The sequence below is a fragment of the Drosophila eugracilis genome, unplaced genomic scaffold, assembly GCF_018153835.1.
Source record: "Drosophila eugracilis isolate 14026-0451.02 unplaced genomic scaffold, ASM1815383v1 contig_1101, whole genome shotgun sequence".
In the NCBI taxonomy this organism is placed as follows: domain Eukaryota; kingdom Metazoa; phylum Arthropoda; class Insecta; order Diptera; family Drosophilidae; genus Drosophila; species Drosophila eugracilis.
Window position 1 is genome coordinate 112,733 of NW_024571878.1, and position 6,000 is coordinate 118,732.

The following is a 6,000-nucleotide window of genomic DNA, read 5'->3' on the forward strand; positions in this document are numbered from 1 at the left end:
CGTTTGACAGCAGAGAGACAGGCTTTGTTGCCGTTTTTGTAAGCTCTAACTTTGTCAAAACAAGACGCTTAGGTAAACCAGTGACTGTTTTTGCAGCTAACAACCAAAACTTTAAGCCCCTATACTTGCTTTTTGTCATTACTGTTCTGATTTTTTAGTGCTAGCTCTGATTTAATGGCTGAAAAATCAGGGAAGCCTATTTTGAACAGAAATTTGAAATTGTGTGTTCGGTTTTGTAGCTCTAGCTTGGTCAAAACAAGTCGTAAAGCCAAAAGAACAACTGTGTTTTTGTGCCGCTAACGACAACCACTTACCACCCTATCACTCGATTTTCGATTTTGGGAAAATCAATTTTTGGCTAAATTTCGCATTTTTGATAAGGGGTACATCATCAAAATTTTCCAAAAATGGCCGAAAATTAAGTTTTCCAGATTTGAATGAAACTCAATTGGGATTCATAGCAATCAAATTACAAGCCCTACGAGGTATGACTTTCATTATTGCGACCATTCTTTGATTGTTTTTTTTCGCCCAAAGTCAAGTATACGTTGTTTGACAGCAGAGAGACAGGCTTTGTTAGCTCTAACTTTGTCAAAACAAGACGCAAAGGTAAACCAGTGACTGTTTTTTTCAGCTACCAACCAAAACTTTAAGCCCCTACACTTGCTTTTGTCATTACTGTTCTGATTTTTTAGTGCGAGCTCTGATTTAATGGCTGAAAAATCAGGAAGCCTATTTTGAACAGAAATTTGAAATTGTGTGTTCGGTTTGTAGCTCTAGCTTGGTCAAAACAAGTCGTAAAGCCAAAAGAACAACTGTTTTGTGCCGCTAACGACAACCACTTACCACCCCTATCACTCGATTTTCGATTTTGGGAAAATCAATTTTCGGCTAAATTTCGCATTTTTGATAAGGGGTACCATCATCAAAATTTTCCAAAAATGGCCGAAAATTAAGTTTTCCAGATATCAATGAAACTCAATTGGGAATCATAGCAATCAAATTACTAGCCCTACGAGGTATGACTTTCATTATTGCGACCATTTTTGGCTGATTTTTTTTGCGGCCAAAATCAAGTATACGTCGTTTGACAGCAGAGAGACAGGCTTTGTTGCCGTTTGTAAGCTCTAACTTTGTCAAAACAAGACGCTTAGGTAAACCAGTGACTGTTTTTTGCAGCTAACAACCAAAACTTTAAGCCCCTATACTTGCTTTTGTCATTACTGTTCTGATTTTTTAGTGCTAGCTCTGATTTAATGGCTGAAAAATCAGGAAGCCTATTTTGAACAGAAATTTGAAATTGTGTGTTTGGTTTGTAGCTCTAGCTTGGTCAAAACAAGTCGTAAAGCCAAAAGAACAACTGTTTTGTGCCGCTAACGACAACCACTTACCACCCCTATCACTCGATTTTCGATTTTGGGAAAATCAATTTTTGGCTAAATTTCGCATTTTTGATAAGGGGTACCATCATCAAAATTTTCCAAAAATGGCCGAAAATTAAGTTTTCCAGATTTGAATGAAACTCAATTGGGAATCATAGCAATCAAATTACAAGCCCTACGAGGTATGACTTTCATTATTGCGACCATTTTTTGGCTGATTTTTTTTTTGCGGCCAAAATCAAGTATACGTCGTTTGACAGCAGAGAGACAGGCTTTGTTGCCGTTTGTAAGCTCTAACTTTGTCAAAACAAGACGCTTAGGTAAACCAGTGACTGTTTTTTGCAGCTAACAACCAAAACTTTAAGCCCCTATACTTGCTTTTGTCATTACTGTTCTGATTTTTTAGTGCTAGCTCTGATTTAATGGCTGAAAAATCAGGAAGCCTATTTTGAACAGAAATTTGAAATTGTGTGTTCGGTTTGTAGCTCTAGCTTGGTCAAAACAAGTCGTAAAGCCAAAAGAACAACTGTTTTGTGCCGCTAACGACAACCACTTACCACCCCTATCACTCGATTTTCGATTTTGGGAAAATCAATTTTTGGCTAAATTTCGCATTTTTGATAAGGGGTACCATCATCAAAATTTTCCAAAAATGGCCGAAAACTAAGTTTTCCAGATTTCAATGAAACTCAATTGGGAATTATAGCAATCAAATTACTAGCCCTACGAGGTATGACTTTCATTATTTCGACCATTTTTGGCTGATTTTTTTTTGCGGCCAAAATCAAGTATACGTCGTTTGACAGCAGAGAGACAGGCTTTGTTGCCGTTTGTTAGCTCTAACTTTGTCAAAACAAGACGCTTAGGTAAACCAGTGACTGTTTTTTGCAGCTAACAACCAAAACTTTAAGCCCCTATACTTGCTTTTGTCATTACTGTTCTGATTTTTTAGTGCTAGCTCTGATTTAATGGCTGAAAAATCAGGAAGCCTATTTTGAACAGAAATTTGAAATTGTGTGTTTGGTTTGTAGCTCTAGCTTGGTCAAAACAAGTCGTAAAAGCCAAAAGAACAACTGTTTTGTGCCGCTAACGACAACCACTTACCACCCCTATCACTCGATTTTCGATTTTGGGAAAATCAATTTTTGGCTAAATTTCGCATTTTTGATAAGGTACCATCATCAAAATTTTCAAAAATGGCCGAAAATTAAGTTTTCCAGATTTCAATGAAACTCAATTGGGAATCATAGCAATCAAATTACTAGCCCTACGAGGTATGACTTTCATTATTGCGACCATTTTTGGCTGATTTTTTTTTGCGGCCAAAATCAAGTATACGTCGTTTGACAGCAGAGAGACAGGCTTTGTTGCCGTTTGTAAGCTCTAACTTTGTCAAAACAAGACGCTTAGGTAAACCAGTGACTGTTTTTTGCAGCTAACAACCAAAACTTTAAGCCCCTATACTTGCTTTTGTCATTACTGTTCTGATTTTTTAGTGCTAGCTCTGATTTAATGGCTGAAAAATCAGGAAGCCTATTTTGAACAGAAATTTGAAATTGTGTGTTCGGTTTGTAGCTCTAGCTTGGTCAAAACAAGTCGTAAAGCCAAAAGAACAACTGTTTTGTGCCGCTAACGACAACCACTTACCACCCCTATCACTCGATTTTCGATTTTGGGAAAATCAATTTTTGGCTAAATTTCGCATTTTTGATAAGGGGTACCATCATCAAAATTTTCCAAAAATGGCCGAAAACTAAGTTTTCAGATTTGAATGAAACTCAATTGGGAATCATAGCAATCAAATTACTAGCCCTACGAGGTATGACTTTCATTATTTCGACCATTTTTGGCTGATTTTTTTGCGGCCAAAATCAAGTATACGTCGTTTGACAGCAGAGAGCCAGGTTTTGTTGCCGTTTGTTAGCTCTAACTTTGTCAAAACAAGACGCATAGGTAAACCAGTGACTGTTTTTTGCAGCTAACAACCAAAACTTTAAGCCCCTATACTTGCTTTTGTCATTACTGTTCTGATTTTTTAGTGCTAGCTCTGATTTAATGGCTGAAAAATCAGGAAGCCTATTTTTTTTGAACAGAAACTTGCAATAGTGTGTTCGGTTTGTAGCTCTAGCTTGGTCAAAACAAGTCGTAAAGCCAAAAGAACAACTGTTTTGTGCCGCTAACGACAACCACTTACCACCCCTATCACTCGATTTTCGATTTTGGGAAAATCAATTTTTGGCTAAATTTCGCATTTTTGATAAGGGGTACCATCATCAAAATTTTCCAAAAATGGCCGAAAATTAAGTTTTCCAGATTTGAATGAAACTCAATTGGGAATCATAGCAATCAAATTACTAGCCCTACGAGGTATGACTTTCATTATTTCGACCATTTTTGGCTGATTTTTTTTTGCGGCCAAAATCAAGTATACGTCGTTTGACAGCAGAGAGACAGGCTTTGTTGCCGTTTGTAAGCTCTAACTTTGTCAAAACAAGACGCTTAGGTAAACCAGTGACTGTTTTTTGCAGCTACCAACCAAAACTTTAAGCCCCTACACTTGCTTTTGTCATTACTGTTCTGATTTTTTAGTGCGAGCTCTGATTTAATGGCTCAAAAATCAGGAAGCCTATTTTTAACAGAAATTTGCAACAGTGTGTTCGGTTTTTGGCTCTAGCTCGGTCAAAACAAGACGTAAAGCCAAAAGAACAACTGTTTTGTGCCGCTAACGACAACCACTTACCACCCCTATCACTCGATTTTCGATTTTGGGAAAATCAATTTTCGGCTAAATTTTGCATTTTTGATAAGGGGTACCATCATCAAAATTTTCCAAAAATGGCCGAAAATTAAGTTTTCCAGATTTGAATGAAACTCAATTGGGAATCATAGCAATCAAATTACTAGCCCTACGAGGTATGACTTTCATTATTGCGACCATTTTTGGCTGATTTTTTTTTGCGGCCAAAATCAAGTATACGTCGTTTGACAGCAGAGAGCCAGGTTTTGTTGCCGTTTGTTTGCTCTAACTTTGTCAAAACAAGACGCATAGGTAAACCAGTGACTGTTTTTGCAGCTACCAACCAAAACTTTAAGCCCCTACACTTGCTTTTGTCATTACTGTTCTGATTTTTAGTGCGAGCTCTGGTTTAATGGCTGAAAAATCAGGAAGCCTATTTTTTTTGAACAGAAATGTTCAATAGTGTGTTCGGTTTTTAGCTCTAGCTCGGTCAAAACAAGCCGTACAGCCAAAAGAACAACTGTTTTGTGCCGCTAACGACAACCACTTACCACCCCTATCACTCGATTTTCGATTTTGGGAAAATCAATTTTTGGCTAAATTTTGCATTTTTGATAAGGGGTACCATCATCAAAATGTTCCAAAAATGGCCGAAAATTAAGTTTTCCAGATTTGAATGAAACTCAATTGGGAATCATAGCAATCAAATTACTAGCCCTACGAGGTATGACTTTCATTATTGCGACCATTTTTGGCTGATTTTTTTTTGCGGCCAAAATCAAGTATACGTCGTTTGACAGCAGAGAGACAGGCTTTGTTGCCGTTTGTAAGCTCTAACTTTGTCAAAACAAGACGCTTAGGTAAACCAGTGACTGTTTTTTGCAGCTAACAACCAAAACTTTAAGCCCCTATACTTGCTTTTGTCATTACTGTTCTGATTTTTTAGTGCTAGCTCTGATTTAATGGCTGAAAAATCAGGAAGCCTATTTTTTGAACAGAAATTTGAAATTGTGTGTTCGGTTTTTAGCTCTAGCTTGGTCAAAACAAGTCGTAAAGCCAAAAGAACAACTGTTTTTGTGCCGCTAACGACAACCACTTACCACCCCTATCACTCGATTTTCGATTTTGGGAAAATCAATTTTTGGCTAAATTTCGCATTTTTGATAAGGGGTACCATCATCAAAATTTTCCAAAAATGGCCGAAAATTAAGTTTTCCAGATTTGAATGAAACTCAATTGGGAATCATAGCAATCAAATTACTAGCCCTACGAGGTATGACTTTCATTATTTCGACCATTTTTGGCTGATTTTTTTTTGCGGCCAAAATCAAGTATACGTCGTTTGACAGCAGAGAGCCAGGTTTTGTTGCCGTTTGTTAGCTCTAACTTTGTCAAAACAAGACGCATAGGTAAACCAGTGACTGTTTTTTGCAGCTACCAACCAAAACTTTAAGCCCCTACACTTGCTTTTGTCATTACTGTTCTGATTTTTTAGTGCGAGCTCTGGTTTAATGGCTGAAAAATCAGGAAGCCTATTTTTTTTGAACAGAAATTTTCAATAGTGTGTTCGGTTTTTAGCTCTAGCTCGGTCAAAACAAGCCGTACAGCCAAAAGAACAACTGTTTTGTGCCGCTAACGACAACCACTTACCACCCCTATCACTCGATTTTCGATTTTGGTAAAATCAATTTTTGGCTAAATTTCGCATTTTTGATAAGGGTTACCATCATCAAAATTTTCGAAAAATGGCCAAAAATGAAGTTTTTCAGATTTGAATGAAAATCAATTGGGAATCATAGCAATCAAATTACAAGACCTACGAGGTATTACTTTCCATATTTGCACCATTTTTGGCTGATTTTTTCTCTAACTTTGTCAAAA